Here is a 17610-nt window from a genome sequence, read left to right as displayed (position 1 = left end):
GAACCTTGTGGGACTCTCTTTGTGATTTCTCCCCGTTCGCTTAAAATTTCCCCCTCCAACGTTGTTTGAATTATTCAGCACAACTTTTTGCATTCTGTTTGTTAAGTATGACTCAAACCACTAGTGTATAAAGCCATCAATTCGATAAAACTAGTTTTTCTAAGACGGTAACTCGATCTACACAATCAAACGTCTTGGAAAGATCACAGAAAATTCCAGCCGGCGATATTTTATTATTTAAGGCTTGTTATATTTGTTGAATGAATGCATAAATAGCAGAAGTTTTTTAAGCGGCTTATGTGACCGTAGCCTTATTCTTGCAACACTGTGTCTCCTGGTTGCACAATCCTCACTTTCCTCCGATGCGTTGACGGACCGAGCGGGTGATTGACGTACGGAGAGGAGGGATGGTTTAGTTATATTATAAGGCGGCGAGTGTGGGCGTGGGTGGGGGCGGGCGGGCCTGCGCACAGCAACAGGTGCGGCGTATAAGAGCGGCGCGCCGGGCTCCGCACTCGACGCCATGGCCCGCCCGCGACTGCCCGCTGCCTTGCTGGCCGCCGCGCTGCTCTCAGGTAACCGCCGCTCTTCCGATCACGTCTTGTCAGAGTATCACAGGACACCTTAGTCTCGTCTAATGAAGTGTGTTGTACAGAATGTTGATAGTGTACAGCGACAACCAGCCACCATTTAGTTTTGGTTTCCTTTTTTTAGAAGCACCATTACCGATTTCAATTTTTACATTCGTCGTCACACGGCTTACATGCGTATACAGAAATAATGAACGTCAGTTGAAATATGAGTGTTTTGACAGTACCGTGTAAGCCGTCTGACGACGAATGAATAATTTCGAAACCAGTAACGGCGTTTTTTTATCATTTAAAGTAAAATCAAATTGCGGATGGCTGCTCCGGTATGCTATTGACATTCAGCATTACATAACAATCACTATCCTCCAAGAATGTCATATTTTACAAAACAGCTTGTTTCTCATTTTCACTACCGCCTCTGTATTTATCTTACAAGCCGCCCAGTTTCGTGTTTACTTATTATCCTCTGCCGCTATTTTTGTGTAATGTTAAGTTTCCAATAGAACTGATTAATCATGTGTCGTCTAATTCAACGAAAGCGAAAAAGAAAATTGAGAGTAAGCAAAGTTCATAATGCAGTTAGCGTCCGTTATGGAATTTCTTTCAAATGCGATGATTTCTTTCCAATTTCTGCCTTCATTTGGTTATTTGTGGCTTTATCCACGATACTACTCTTAATACGGCACTAGCGTGCGAGGCAAAGTGTACTTCAATGTCTGTATTATTAACTGGTCCGAGTTGGATCACTTTAAGCCCCTTGCTTCGCTTTCTTCTGTGCCCAAAATTCCTTCATTTTATTTTACACTGGTTTTGTTTGCTCTCCTCTGGTCCTGAGATAACCACTTTTTAATTTTTATTGCTATTCTCTATTTACTATGTTCGTCATTATCTTTTTGTGCAACAGGTTTGTCGATGGTATCTCTGGGCTTGATATCTAATGCTAGCGGGTCGTCTTTGGTCAAATCTGAATCGTGTGCTAGTTAAATACAGAGACATAACGATATGACTTCCTATTTCATGAGCGAGTGGAATGTTGAAAGAATAACTGTGCCTGTATGTGAGCAATTATATAACCACGATCTATATACAGAACAAATTTATGGTTTCTAGAAATCAGGGAATTATGCTAAGTATTTCATTACATACTTGCGTTTCCGAATACACCGGCTTTGATATAAAAAATTTAGAAAGTTATTAATTCAAAATTTTAGTTCACTTCTGACATTTTTCGGTGTGAACAGTTTAACATTAGCATCAAACAGAAGCTGAAAGTGTACTGATAACGTTACGGGATCTATGCATACTAGACGCGCGTACAAAGGGCACTGTCCGTCTTTCTTTAGTATAAACATCTTTCATTAAATTCACACATTTTTGTTTCCACGCACGTAACTGGACGACTAATGGAGTGCCGAAATTTTGTTTTCGGTTGATTATAGTATCATATGAAAAAAGGCAGAAATCTTAAGTTAAATCGAAAAAATATTTTTATCAAGAACTAATAACAGATGAGTTAAAACCTACCTAGCTGACATTTTCACAAATTTCCTCACACTTGCGACTCTTGAAAATAATCCTTCCGTTCTTTTAATTCAGCTGTCAACATCTGATTCGAATTCTCCTCAGTACAGTACTTAGTTTCTTCTTTCTATTCTCTTGTCGGAAGGAGTGTTGCCGGTTCGAGATCTTCTGCAGCACTCTCCTAATACAGAGAGAATAATAGCAGAATCTGCTGCAGTGCGTGTGTGTGTGTGTGTGTGTGTGTGTGTGTGTGTGTGTGTGTGTGTGTGTGTATGAGACTGCGTGTGTGTGTGTAGGAAAGAAAGAATCGTCCGCACGTTATTAGTACTGTCTTCTTGGGGGCTTCAGGAAGATAAGATCTTGATAGTACTGCGCTGGACAGGCGGTTTTACTCGTGTTACGTACTGCAATGACTCAAACGACTTTGTTTAAATTGATGTTTGACAATTGAATCATACAACCAGCGTATTAATTTTTAGGAAGTTTTATGTTTTCCACACTGATTTCCTTAGTTTGATTTTATCTCTGAGTACACACACATTGCAACGCCTCATTTAAAGCCTGCAATCGCACATGCGGCAAGAGTCAAATCCTCAGCTTCACGAGGCAACGACGCTAGTTAGTGCCAAGAAGACCGGTAATTTAAATAACACATCTAACCCATATTGACATATGATAAAGATATCCTTCTGTATATTAAAGAGATAGTAAAAAATACATAGTTGCTCTTTCAAACCTAAATAATTCTCGTGCCTATAATTGATAATTTTTCGCGATAAGTCATAAATTGTTTATTCGTGCAAATAATTTAATGCTTTTGAAGACGAAGTTCTGTTAAAAAAGAAGTTGAATTCTGCACAAAGTAAAGCTACGGTCTTCTTGGCCGTGCCTACAAGACAGCTTCTTTCTCTTTCTCTGGAATGAGAGTGCGAAAGAACTTTTGAAGGTAATTCTGTGTCAACTTATTTATCACAAGGAGAAATACTACTACACTATTTCAAAAGGAGATACACGATTTTGGAACAATGTGAAAATGTTTCACGGGTGACACATTGTAAATACTCCATTTAAACCAGAAGATAAGGGAGGTAAAAATGAATTATGGTTCCATTGCCGAAGTTGATAAGAGTCTAATGTAGAGAGTAAAGTTGTACAGTTAAAAGTTACAGTTAATGGATCCACGAACTTCACATATGTTACATCGGTACAAAATTTTTATCTTTTTTTTTTAAATATTTCGGTTGTTGTCCCTCTTTCTGTGACTGAGGTACCATTTTGCCTTCAGACAAAACAAGTACGTGACGATCTTTATATATATTGTAGAAATAATCTTACTAGATACACTCCATCCTGCTCAAAGAACTAAATTTTAGTAAAATGCATTAGATCTAGGAATATCGTACAAAAAAGTAAGAAATACAGTATGACGAAAAATTTTACGTGAATCTCAATGTTATTCAGAAAGAAGACAAACTGATCTATTTCTACAATGTCTGTCTTTCCTAGCGTTTACACCACCGGTCGGAGCCCGCTTTTTTCATAATTTGACGATTTTAGTTTGTTTAAGTTTGTGGCGGATGCCCTTTACGTCGTCACAGTCTTCAATTGTCCTCAGGGACGGAGCGCAATCCGTGAATTTTGTAACTTTCTTTCTGTGAGACATCGTGTATTAATTGTTTGTGAATCGTATTTTTCTGAGATGGAGATTGCGGACTAGTCCAACATTTACTTAAACGAGCGTGGGAAACCGCCTAAAAACCACACTCAGGCAGGTCAATGTACCAGACCAACGGTACTTGTTCTGCCGATCTGGGTCGGGCTCACCTCCCTGTCTTGTAAGCATGCGCGCTGTACGTTAAACCATACGGGCAGATCACTGGTCGTGTTTTACACTAATATTGTCTAAGAATTTACGCGAGTTACAAATTTCCAACCGAAAACTTACGTGCTACAAAATGGCAAAGCATATCCATTTTTTGGCCAAGTTCAATCGATTTTCTCCATTATACGTCAATATACGCCTGTAATATTACTTCTAACTGAGCATTGGCTTCCTAAATTTACTTCCTTTGAAAATCCACTACCCATTTCCTGTCTGAATTTGTACACCGAGTCTACTTCTCGACGGGACATTAAGCTCTGTCACCTGAACAATGGTAAATAAAAATGCATTCATACAATACAGTAAGCTAGTATTTTTTGTACTTGGTCTTCCATTCGGAATAATGCATTTCTCAAAATTAAAAAATGACGAAAGGTCTCAAAACGAAGACGCGATGCTACACCAATTACGTAGATATGGAATCTATAGAGATAGGAAACGGCTAATAGCCTGTGTTCATATTGTTCAAACACACATTGTATTTTACAAAGATTTTGCCGTAAGTATGCAGTTAGGTAACTGAATGAAAGTATGACATACTAGAGATTTTGAAGTGTGGAACGTCGACGGAAAATATTTAGATAGCTTTAAGCATTAATCAAAATAAATGTAAAGTAGTGGGAGAGATTTTACCCCCACATATAGTGCTTTAAACACTTGATTTCGTGACCATTCATCCTAAATGTAATTACATATATCTGTATGTCACTCCGGTTACTAACGAGAAAATTTGATGCGAAAAATTATTATTATGCGTCTAATGCAATGGCGTTCTAACGTTACTGGAGTGTAAGTGTACTGTTCCGTTATCTAATGATCTCGTGTAAACTAAGTTATTCCATTCTTCGTTATTCTTTAAAATCGGTGTGTCTGCCTTAAGCATTTGTATAATATATAGGAAAACGCAAGAAAGGGAACCATGATAAAACCTTAGAGGACCGTCGTCTGAAATCCTCCTGGTCTCACTAACCAGCGTTTTCCGTGGTCCGCTTACTCGCTAGCGATCAAAAGTAGCATAAGTCGTAATTAAATGACACGATCGATAACTTTCTCTGGACTCGTCAAGTTTGGATTTCTTATCTCTGATGGCGTGGCTTCAATAAATGCTCACTTTTGACATGAGCGCTCATAGTGAACATAAATATTTTAGTGGTTCTTCGCTGTCAGAGCAGCGGATAATAACCACAACTATCTTTAACCTTTCACCTGTCAATTTCAGTGATTTTCATGGCCTTCGGCGTCTGACAGTTACTTGCGTTATCGCCGTCGCCGAAAAGAACGCTGAACGATCTACATATTTGGGCAGTCAATCAATCACTCACCAACCCACATAATTTAACCCATATTTATACTTAAAAATCAAGATTACGGGAGTTTAACTTAATTAAGATGTTCATTTAGTTCAGATGTATTTCTCTTGTATTACACCTTAATATGGATGGATAATAGACATACCTTAGGATAAATAACTGGACAGGTAGTGCATACAATTCTTACAGAAAAATTGTTTCAACTTAATCCTGCCTTGTCCTAGGTAGTAGATTTCGCTAGAACGTTGAACTCTTCCGCTTTTCTACAGAAACCACGAGAGAATAGCATTGTAGAGAACAGTCTTTGTCAATAAATGTACTGTATTACATGAAATGTATTCGCAGTTGCGGATACGAACAACCACAAGCTTTATAAGTGAATGACGACAGTGAAAATTTGTGTCGGACGGGGACTCGACCCCTGATATCCCGCTTTACGTCGGCGGTCGCCTCAACCCGGTTGGCTATCTGTGTACAACTCACGGCCAGACCTACACATATTATGGAATTCCCGTGCAGAGGCGAACATTTTAATTGAATGTTGTTGCCTGATATCGGCGGATAAATACGATATGCATGCATGCATGTCCAAAGGAACATAGCATCTCGTAAACATACTGTACATCTTGAAATAAGCAACAAGAAATTTTTATCTTACACTACGATCTCCGGGTTGTGTTCTCCTTGAAGTAGGTTACATTATTTAGTACAAGAATGAATTTTTGCAATGAATTCTGCAGACAAATAGCTTTTGACAAAGCACAGTCGCGTCTTTTCTTGTGTTTAATAAACATCTCTATCAAAATCTTCGTTGAAACATTTAAAAATTTTATGGTTGTTTCTGAGGTTTTCTTGGCACGACTAATAGTGTACTAATTTCCGGGAGTCCAGATGGGTGATCTATCTAATTGTCGTACAGAACAGTTTGGCAGCTGATCCATTGTCTTCACTGCCTGTTTGGAGCCCAAGCGGGCCATCTCTCATGACGTCTTACGAAGACTGCGAAGACTGGACCATTCGTCGGAATGTTGTGCAGAAAATTATATGTTTCGAGAAATACTTTATTCAGATTGGAAATCCGGGTACAACAAAACAGTATGTTACTAAATTGCACCAAAGCCTTTTTACCACCATTCAGGTAAACTAAAAGGAAGATTAGTGTCTAAACTCGCATCGAGAACTACATCGTCCGCCAGTCTGAAAGAAAAAATACGGAAAATTATGACTTAACGTTCCGTGCGACGATATGATTAGGGGCAGAAAACAAATTTAGATCATTCAAAGATGTGGTGTTATATATGCCATCCCAGCTTTCGTCTGAAAAGAAATAGAGAAACCACAGAAAACATAAATCTAGGTGGCTGGATGGGATTTGAACCCAGCATCTTCGTTCTGCCTTAACCATTGTACCTCTTCGCTCGGTGACGGGTTCGTAGACCCAGATGAAAATAAACAATGTGTTTCAAAATTATACTGAAATAGGGGAACAAACTGAGGATGGAATCAGACATACAGAAACTACTTCCAACGGTTCTGAAGAGCATCGAAAATACGTAGTCTGGCCATCTTTAAGAACTTACATGATCACGCTGGACTTTTTTTTTCATCTCGGGACATTTGAAGAGCAGCGTTTATATAACCACACTGGATTCAAACGAAACCTCACCTGGCTATTACCCAACTGCGATATTATTGCACTTTCCCTCTTGTGGCAGTTATTGAAAACACACGGCAGCTTTACAGTAAACAAGTACAATAGTGATTAAAGAAAACGCATCGCATTGTGAATGATTTCAATACAGTTGTGCATATACTATCAAGTGGCCCAGCGTGTCCTCGTGAAATATCACAATAAAATCTCGCCATAAGTCGACTGAAGCGTTCTCGCTCCCGGGTGTAATTACATTGTGGTCAACTAATAGAACATATCGTGCATTGTTTATAAATGTTGCCGCACGCCAAGTTTGCCGCGCGGGATTAGCCGAGCGGTCTCGGCGCTGCAGTCGTGGACTGTGCGGCTGGTCCCGGCGGAGGTTCGGGTCCTCCCTCGGGCATGGGTGTTTGTGTTTGTCCTTAGGATAATTTAGGTTAAGTAGTGTGTAAGCTTAGGGACTGATGACCTTAGCAGTTAAGTCCCATAAGATTTCACACCCACCCACGCCAAGTTTGCTGGGACGGGTGTGCCAGTAGAAGGTATACTGGTGCCTGGTTGACTTGGGAGAAGCCGGCCGCTGTGGCCGAGCGGTTCCAGGCGCTTCAGTCCGGAACCGCGCTGCCGCTACGGTCGTAGGTTCGAATCCTCCCTCGCGCAAAAAAAAAAATGGTTCAAATGGCTCTGAGCACTATGGGACTTAACAGCTGTGGTCATCAGTCCCCTAGAACTTAGAACTACTTAAACCTAACTAACCTAAGGACATCACACACATCCATGCCCGAGGCAGGATTCGAACCTGCGACCGTAGCAGTCGTGCGGTTCTGGACTGCGCGCCTAGAACCGCGAGACCACCGCGGCCGGCTTCCCTCGCGCATGGATGTGTGTGATGTCCTTAGGTTAGTTACGTTTACTTAGTTCTAAGTCTGGGGAACTGATGACCTCAGATGTTAAGTTCCATAGTGTTTAGAGCCATTTGAACCATTTGAATTTTTGAACTTGAGAGGAAGGGACCAAACGACGAGGTCATCGGTCCCATGGGACTAGGGAAGGATGGGGAAGTAGGTCGGCCCTGCCTTTTCACAGGAACCATCCTGGCATTTGCCTGAAGCGATTTAGGGAAATAACGGAACACCTGAATCAGGATGGCCAGACGCTGTAGAACCGTCGTCCTCCTGAATGCGAGTCCAGTGTGCAGACTAATGCGCCACCTCGCTCGGTGCTGGGGCCTAGATACTGGAGGGGCTATTCATTAACAGAGATAATGCCCTAATAGTACATTAAATAGCCGGCCGCGGTGGTCTCGCGGTTCTAGGCTCGCAGTCCGGAACCGTGCGACTGCTACGGTCGCAGGTTCGAATCCTGCCTCGGGCATGGATGTGTGTGATGTCCTTAGGTTAGTTAGGTTTAAGTAGTTCTAAGTTCTAGGGGACTGATGACCACAGCAGTTGAGTCCCATAGTGCTCAGAGCCATTTTGAGTACATTAAATAATGCCTACATCTTCATACTTGTTCTGCGTCTTTTCCAAACACATTAGAATATTTATTCATACTGTTATTTTATACCTATGTTTGTAGTCTCTTTTCGGGGCTCTTATTACTCCTCCAGCTTATCCGTGCGTTTACAGGTTGTACGATTGTGTAAATTTTACGTCACAATTTTGTGAACATTAACAGTATAAAATTAGCACTGAAATCGTGTTGTTTGCTTATTTGTCTTACCTCGGAACTACTGCAGTTGTTATGTGTAAACTAATTACGTTTACAATTCGATGTGAACTTTACCTCTACTGCAGTTGTAGGGGTTAAGTTGACATCGAGTTGTAAACGTAATTAGTTTACGTATAACATTTACCAAAGTCTTTTTTTCTTTTAATACCATCAGGGGAAAGTTTAAATTAAAAACGGAATTAGTTTACACTTAACTTTTAAAAACGTGTTTTTTGTTTCAATACCCTCACGGGAAGTTTAAATAAATAATGATAACGAATTAGCCAGCTAAGTCGATGGCTTAACAGCCTACTCAATAAAGATCAAAAGAGGTCGAACATGGGAAATAATTCGTGTAGTCATAAATTTATGTACAATGGTAGGAGAGAGTGCCATGAACAACATACTAAAATTCCTGACCGGTGGGGGTTAATGAGAGGGATGGGGGGTGCATTTGAAAGTCACTTTTGAACGTTTTTCTCGAATAACTCGAGGCCGGCCAGAGTGGCCGAGTGTTTCTAGGCGCTACAGTCTGGAACCGCGCGACCGCTACGGTCGCAGGTTCGAATCCTGCCTCGGGCATGGATGTGTGTGATGTCCTTAGGCTAGTTAGGTTTAAGTAGTTCTAAGTTCTAGGGGACTGATGACCACAGATGTTAAGTCCCATAGTGCTCAGAGCCATTTGAACCATTTGAATAACTCGAAAACGGCGGCCGCTACCGAAAACGTAACCCGGTACAAAATTAAACTACATTAAATTTACTGCCAAAAGGGTCCTATTCATTTTTTCTCTAGGACAAATAGTTTGCGAGTTCAGAGCGAGAGAATATTGAAAATCTCGTGCACCGCTCGTGCACTGTACCTTAGGTGGTTTTAGTAAGCGAATCAGTGGAAGTTTCCCGACTTGGGAGACCTCAAGCGTCCTGTTCCAAACTGTTCGTCTCCAATTCCTCTGTATCATAGTTTTACGCTGCGAAAACTTATCGTTTGCACCTTGTATATGTACTAATGGATTCGGTCCTTCTATGATATTACCAAATTATTTTTAGTATTTGTGATAATATCATTTTCAGTATCTGTAATAATGCTCGAGCAGATAAACATTTAGAAAACTTAATTTCTACAGTTGCGTTTAAATTGATAAAATCAATAATCCATTTGCATCAGATACATGGATATATCATCAAGTGATCTGAGACGCATAAGCGCTGTATTTTACGAATATTAAATTACAGAATTGAAGGCGCGACAGCTATAAATTACTTGTTCTAAAACACAGCTATACTATCAGCTATGTTAAGAAACAAACCTAACAATTAATCTTACAGTTAGCTTCAATTCAAATCAAAGTGAGAAGTGATGTGGTATATACTAAAGTAACCCATAAGAATAAACTCTAGAGTACACAATAACTGATAAAAAGTATGCGAACACCTATTTGTGGACCTTAATATGGGGTGTGTCCTCCTTCACCTTTATGATGGCTTGAATTCTGCAGGGGACAATTTCAGTGAGATGTCAATCTGATAGTCTGTGGAGGAACGGCAGCCAGTTCTTCTCAAGAGCCGAAATCAGAGATGATAGCGATGGTGGACAGTGGAGTCTGGAGCGAAATCAACGTTCTTAGTCATCACAAAGGTGTTCCACTGCGTTCCGGTCGGAACTCTAGGCAGAACAGTCCATTTTAGGAATGTGACGTTTCCTGCTAAGTTGGTTGGTTGGTTGGTTGATTCAGGGAATGGGACCAAGCAGCGAGATCATCGGCCTCATAGGATTAGGGAAGGATGGGGAAGGAAGGCGACCGTGCCCGTTCAGAGAAACCATCCCGGCATTTGGCTGAAGCGATTTAGGGAAATCACGGAAAACCTAAATCAGAATGGCCGACGCGGGTTTGAACCGTCGTCCTCCCGAATTCGAGTCCAGTGTGCTAACCACTGCGCAACCTCACTTGGTATTTTAGGAATGTGATTGTCCACAAACCATTGCCTCAAAGATGCTGCGCCATTACTGCGAAATTCCAATCACCAACTTTCTCCTCCGAATGCGAAAATAGTTTGTTAACACAAGCCTACATATGGAGAAACGATCACCATGATAAAATAAGGAAAATCAGAGCTCGTACAGAAAGATATAGGTGTTCGTTCTTTCGGCGAACTATAAAAGATTGGAATAATAGAGAATTGTGAATGTGATTCGATGAACCCTCTGCCAGGCACTTAAATGTGATTTGAAGAGTATCCATGTAAATGTAGGTGTAGATTATCTTGCTGATACATACAACCGTCGTCTCGGAACTATTCCTCTAGTGTGCGCAGTACAAAATGTTGGATAATATTCCATATCTTTCAGCACTTAGCGTTTTCTCAAGCAGAATAAGAGGATCACACCGTAACAAGGCAAAACATCCCCATAGTGTAACATCACCTCCTCTCAAAAATGGTTCAAATGGCTCTAAGCACTATGGGACTTCACATCTGAGGTCATCAGATCCCCTAGACTTATAACTACTTAAACTTAACTAACCTAAGGACATCACACACATCCATGCCCGAGGCAGGATTCGGACCTAAGACCGTAGCAGCGGCGCGGTTCCTGACTGAAGCGCCTAGAACCACTCGGCCACAACGGCCGGCACATCTCCTCTGTACTTCACTGTTGGCACTACACATATGACACGTAACATTCTCTAGGCATTCGCCAAATCTAAACACTTCCATCGGATTGCCATAGGATACAGCGTAATTCAGCATTCCATATCACTTGTTTCCAATCATCCACTGTCCAGTGGCGTCACTGAGAACTGTCTACAGAAAGATGTGGAGTATAAGGAGCTGCTCGACCATTGCATCCCATTATTTTCAACTTCCTATAGGATTGCCGGTAGCACTTTGGAACTCACTAGCGCTTCCTTCCGCTAATTCTATACAACTTTTTATAAACATCCTCCGCAATGCTCGACAGTCCCCGTTCGTCGGTACGTGCGGTCTTCTCTGCTTTGGCTTAGCTGTGGTTGTTCCTTGACATTTACACGTCATAATCACATCAAGAACAGTCGACTCGAGCAGCTTTAGAAGGGTTGGAATGTCCCTGATGGGTCTGTTACTGAGATTACATCCAATGGCTACTCCACGTTCAAAGTCGCTGCGCCCTCCTGACCGGCCCATTCTGCCATTACTTCTCCTCTACTGAGAACACAGTACTCCCCGGCTCCTCTTATACTGGCGAGTCTGCCTCTCGTGACATCTGGTGGTCCATTTCGCATTACAAAGGGTGTCCGGATACTTTTGATCAGATAGTTCAGTTCTCTGAGACCACCCTGTCAGTTACGTGTGTGGATATTCAGGTATCTGGTCTGCTTACCAATAAAGGGCTGTGTGTGGGTTTAATGATTGTTCTACAGCTATTGCTAGTAAACACAGACTATCACGAAAGGCGTATTTCTCCTCAATTGGTGAATTTACGCACAACGTCTAGTATCACAGATTGTAGTTACGCTACAACACAGACGACAAATTCCTGAAGCCAGACTAATTTCACACACTATTCTAGTAACTGGTTTTTTGTGATAGTCATTCTGCATGTTATTACAGGTGTTTCACACGGGAAGCATGGTCGTTACGACGTACGCCAATGTTGTCTGCAGCTATGGTTGTGGTGAGCCGCTGCGTCGACGTAGCGGATGCTGATGTCATATCACTAGCTCTGTTAGTATTATACCTTTCACTTTTATTCGTATTGTTTAAATGCAGCCTAAACAACAGGTCGCCGCGAAGCCTAGAGAAATACTTAGTAATAGAGTTGTTTTGAGAGCACCAGCCAGGTGAGCCGAGAGCGCTAATGCGCTGCTTTCTGGACTCTGGAAGGCGCACCGGCCCCGGATCGAATCCGCCCGGCGGATTACCGTCGTCGGTCGGTGTGCCGGCCAGCCTGGATGTGGTTTTTAGGCGGTTTTCCACATCCCGCTAGGTGAATACCGGGTTGGTCCCCACGTTCCGCCTCAGTTGCACGACTCGCAGATATCTGAACACGCTCGCACTATTCCATGTATTACACTCGATGCAGATGGCAGGGGTACACTAATTCTGTCTCAGGGGTACAGGGTGGTAGCAGGAAGGGAATCCGGCCACCCCTTTCCACTAACCTTGCCAAATCCGTTCCTAACACTGCCGACCCTGCATCAGCACGGTACATGGTAACAGTGAAAGAAAGAAAGAGAGAGTTGTTTTGAGAGTGACTGTATGCCTCAGTGGCTGAAGCATAGTCGATTCTAGGATGTTTTATTTCATTTACACCTCCATTCACCTCTGGTCATGAATTGTACATGTGAAAAATGCTAAATTATGCCCTGATACGTTAAACTGGGGCTCCACCTGTAATAGGGTGTGTAAGTCAGTTCAAAGATGGAAGAAGGCAAGGGCATGCTACCTCAAATCGGACTAGTGTTCCAAGAGCACTTCGGATCAAGGTTACAGCTTTAAGTTACCTTAAATATTCTGAGAGGTGGTCATCACGGAAATCTGTCACCTACCGAAGATCTGTGTCTGGAACAATGGTACTAAGTGGACTATTAGTAGTTGCTGCAGGCATGAGGTGTTTAGACAGCGTAAATTCACACACAATATAATCTGGGGTACCCCTTACACAACAAGTAGATAATCTTCGTCCCAAATATGGAGTGTTTAGAGGTATTCAGAATAATGACCACGACCAAAGAAATGGTTCAAATGGCTCTGAGCACTATGGGACTTAACATCTGAGGTCATCAGTCCCCTAGAACTTAGAACTACTTAAACCTAACTAACCTAAGGACATCACTCACATCCATGCCCGAGGCAGGATTCGAACCTGCGACCGTAGCGGTCGAGCGGTTCCACACTGAAGCGCCGAGAACCGCTCGGCCACAGCGGCCGGCTTAGCAGTCCCGTTATCCAGCATTAATCCTCCTTATCCTATCGGCAGTTCGAACATCTGTGAAGCACTGAACATTGACCTGAGTGCCTATTTCGCAAACTGGTACAAGATATCTCAAATACGTAATATGTCTCGGCCTTTGAGCTTCTCATTTAGCCGTACAGTGTTGAGTCGACACCATTCGAAACCTTTTCATAACATACGAATCCGAGATAATCACCCGAAATCGAACCCGAGACTTCCACATTAACAGCCAGCAATGCTAAATACTAGATCTTTTATAACTGAGCGTAATCGTTCAAGGTGTGGCATTGTAGGATATGTACTACACTGAAGAGCCAAAGAAACTGGTACACCTACCTAATATCGTGTAGGGTCCCCGCGAGCACGCAGAAGTGCTGCAACACGACGTGGCATGGACTCGACTATTTGAAGTAGTGCTGGAGGGAACTGAAACCATGAATCCTGCAGGCTGTCTATTAATCCGTAAGGGTCCGAGGGGGTGCAGATCTCTTCTGAACATCACGTTGCAAGGCATCCCAGATATGCTCAATAATGTTCAGGTCTGGGGAGTTTGGTGGCCTGCGGAAGTATTTAAGCTCAGAAGAGTGTTTCTGGAACCACTCTGTAGCAATTATGGACGTCTGGGGTATCACATTATCCTGCTGGAATTGTCCACGTCCGTTGGAATGCACAACGGACATCAGTGGATGCAGGTGATCAGACAGGATGCTTACGTATTTGTCACCTGTCAGAGTCGTATCTAGACGTATCAGGGGTCCCATACCACTCCAACTGCACACGCCCCACACTATTATAGAACCTCCACCAACTTGAACAGTCCCCTGCTGGTCATACAGGGTCCATGGATTCATGATGTTGTCTCCTAGCCTGTACACGACCATCCGCTCGATACAGTTTGAAACGAGGCTCGTCTGACCAGGTAACATGTTTCCAGTCAACAACAGTCCAATGACGGCGTTGAGGGGTCCAGGTTGGGCGTAAAGCTTTGTGTCATGCGGTAGACAAGTGGACCTTCGGCTCCGAAAGCCCATATCGATGATGTTTTGTTGAATGGTTCGCACGCTGACACTTGTTGATGGCCCAGCATTGAAATCTGCAGCAATTTGCGGAAGGGTTGCACTTCTGTCACGTTGAACGATTTCCTTCAATCATCGTTGGTCCCGTTCTTGCAGGAACTTCTTCCAGCCACAGCGATGTCGGAAATTTGATGTTTTAGTGGATTCCTGATATTCACGGTATACTCGTGAAATAGTCGTACGCGAAAATCCCCACTTCATCGCTACCTTGGAGATGACGTGTCCCATTGCTCGTGCGACGACTATAACACCACGTTCAAACTCACTTAAATTTTGATAACCTACTATTGTAGCAGCAGTAACCGATCTAAAAACTGCCCCAGACACTTTTTGTCTTATGTAGGCGTTGCCTGCCGTAGCGTCGTATTCTGCCCGTTTACATATCTCTGTACTTGAATACTCATGGCTATACCAGTTTCTTTGGCGCTTCAGTGTATATTGTACTCATGCTACACCAAGTCTAACAAATAATGTTTTGGCTTCCTAAAACGACGGCACTATGTGTAGTTTGTTCAGTTCCGTTTTATATTCAGTGCTGGTATATATATCCTCTAGTGCGGTAGTTACTTTCGAATCGCAGAGTTCCAGTTTAGTTGAGCGGCGTCCTAACCCCGATGTATTATCTTTGGACAATTCACTTTCATTACAAACATACGTAGAGGAAGAGATTTTACCAACGTCAAATACAACATGTACTGTGTATTGAATTTTCGTGACGTTGGAAATTCTATCGTCTGATTTTCTGTCTAATTGTTCATACAAGCACTTGCTTCCTACAAGCCCTATGCCTACCATAGATTTTAGCTTACGGGTGACCATGATACATTTTAGGACAGAGAGTATTCATAATACGTAAACGAGTCTGTAATGGTTTTGACTCAGGTGCCATATTCTGCTATTCTCGTAGGTTCAGGCAGACATTTACAATACCTTACAGCAAGACGGCTGGGGAAAGCGAAACCCTTCTATTTCTGTTCTTGGGGGCGATACGTTATCTCGTATTAGTAACTCTTACAGATTCACTTATACTATTCAGATAATACCCAGCCAGTAGGCACTCAAAATGTAAGTCGATGTCGGAGAGATATTTTTACATATTTAGATAGAATAACAAAGGGAATACGAAAAGAGTTGTACCAACGGAGCTTATGATTATACAGAGAAACAATAGGAAACACTGAGGTGGTATTCGAGTTCCGTTCCTTGTGGCTGCCATTGCAGTGCTTCATTAGTGAGACGTCTTCCCTCTCATGGAAGGAGAAATGCAGATTTCCGCGTGTAGCTCGTATAGTTAGTTGCACAGAAGACGGAGAGAGGTGAGAAACGTATGTCAAGCCCTTACTGTCATTAGGAAAAAATCACATCTTGGTGACTGTTAGTCTCATCATGAGTTTGCGCTTAAATTTTGTGACCAATTTTGATTGGTATTCGTAGGACTTATTGAAATACTGACACAGGTTTCAACCTAGTGGGTTTTAGAAGTAGTCTCTAGTCTGGTGTCAATCAGTTGTACGTCATCACCTGTCCTTCCCTTCAGGAATATTCATGAAACCTCGCCATAGTTCGAAATGGCTTCCTCAACGTCAAGCTTCAAGTCACTAAGGTGCGTAACATCAGCTACAATATGATGGTATTAATTAATATAAAAACCTGTCTTTTTGTAACTATTACAGTTTCCATACCACACCTTAATAACAGCAATGAAAAGGTTTTATCCGCTTGCTCGGTAATTAATACACTGAAGCGCCAAAGAAACGTACAGGCATGCGTGTTCAAATACAGAGATATGTAAACAGACAGAATACGGCGCTGCGATCGGCAACGCCTATATTAAGACAACTAGTGTATGGCGCAGTTATTAGATCGTTACTGCTGCTACAATGGTAGGTTATCAAGATTTAAGTGAGTTTGAACGTGGTGTTGTAGTCGGCACACGAGCGATAGGATACAGTGTCTAAGCGATAACGTGGGGATTTTCGCGTGGACCATTTCACGAGTGTACCATGACTATCAGGAATCCGCTAAAACATCAAGTCTCCGACATCGCTGTGGCCAGAAAAAGATCTTGCAAGAACGGGACCAACCACGACTGAAGAGAATCGTTCAACGTGACAGAAGTGCAACCCTTCCGCAAATTGCTGCAGATTCCAGTGCTGGGCCATCAACAAATGTCAGCGTGCGAATCATTCAACGACACATCATCGATATGGGTTTCCGGAACCGAAGACCCACTCGTGTAACCTTGATGACTGCATGACACAAAGCTTTATGCCCACCTGGGCCCGTCAACACCGACATTGGCCTATTGATGACTGGAAACATGTTATCTGGTCAGACGAGTCTCGTTTCAAATTGTATCGAGCGGATAGTCGTGTACAGGCAAGGAGACAACCTCATCAATCCATGGACCCTGCATGTCAATAGGGGACTGTTCAAGCTGATGGAGGCTCTCTAATGGTGTGGGGAATGTGCAGTTGGAGTGATATGGGGCTCCTGCTACGTCTAGATACGACTCTTACGGGTGACACGTACGTAAGCATCCTGTATGATCACCAGTAACCATTCATGTCCATTGTGCATTCCGACGGACTTCGGCAATTCCAGCATGACAATGTCACACCCCACACCCACACGTCCATAATTGCTACAGAGTGGCTCCAGGAACACTCTTCTGAGTTTAAACACTTCCCCTGGCCACCAAATTCCCCAGACCTAAACATTATTGAGCATATCTGGGGTGCCTTGCAATGTGCTATTCAGAAGAGATCTGCATCCCCTCGTACTCTTACGGATTTGTGGACAGTCCAGCAGGATTCATGGTGTCAGTTCCCTCCAACCCTACGTCAGACATTAGGCGAGTCCATGCCACGTCGTGTTGCCGCACCTCTGCTTGCTGGCTGGGGCCCTACACGATACTTGGCAGATGTACTAGTTG

The 17610-nt window shown here is 42.7% G+C and overlaps 1 long non-coding RNA gene across 1 annotated transcript in view; it reads left to right on the top strand.

The window, feature by feature from the left end:
- The first annotated feature begins 522 nt into the window (after nucleotides 1-522).
- LOC126471616 (uncharacterized) overlaps nucleotides 523-17610 on the top strand; it is a 236302-nt gene continuing 219214 nt past the window's right edge. The window contains exon 1 of the long non-coding RNA XR_007586350.1: nucleotides 523-575. This is a non-coding gene — a long non-coding RNA (uncharacterized LOC126471616). The remainder of the gene's footprint in view (nucleotides 576-17610) is intronic.

This window comes from Schistocerca serialis, chromosome 3, assembly GCF_023864345.2.
Source record: "Schistocerca serialis cubense isolate TAMUIC-IGC-003099 chromosome 3, iqSchSeri2.2, whole genome shotgun sequence".
Lineage (NCBI taxonomy): Eukaryota > Metazoa > Arthropoda > Insecta > Orthoptera > Acrididae > Schistocerca > Schistocerca serialis.
The sequence above is the reverse complement of the archived record's forward strand: the minus strand, read 5'-3'. Positions and strand labels throughout refer to the sequence as shown.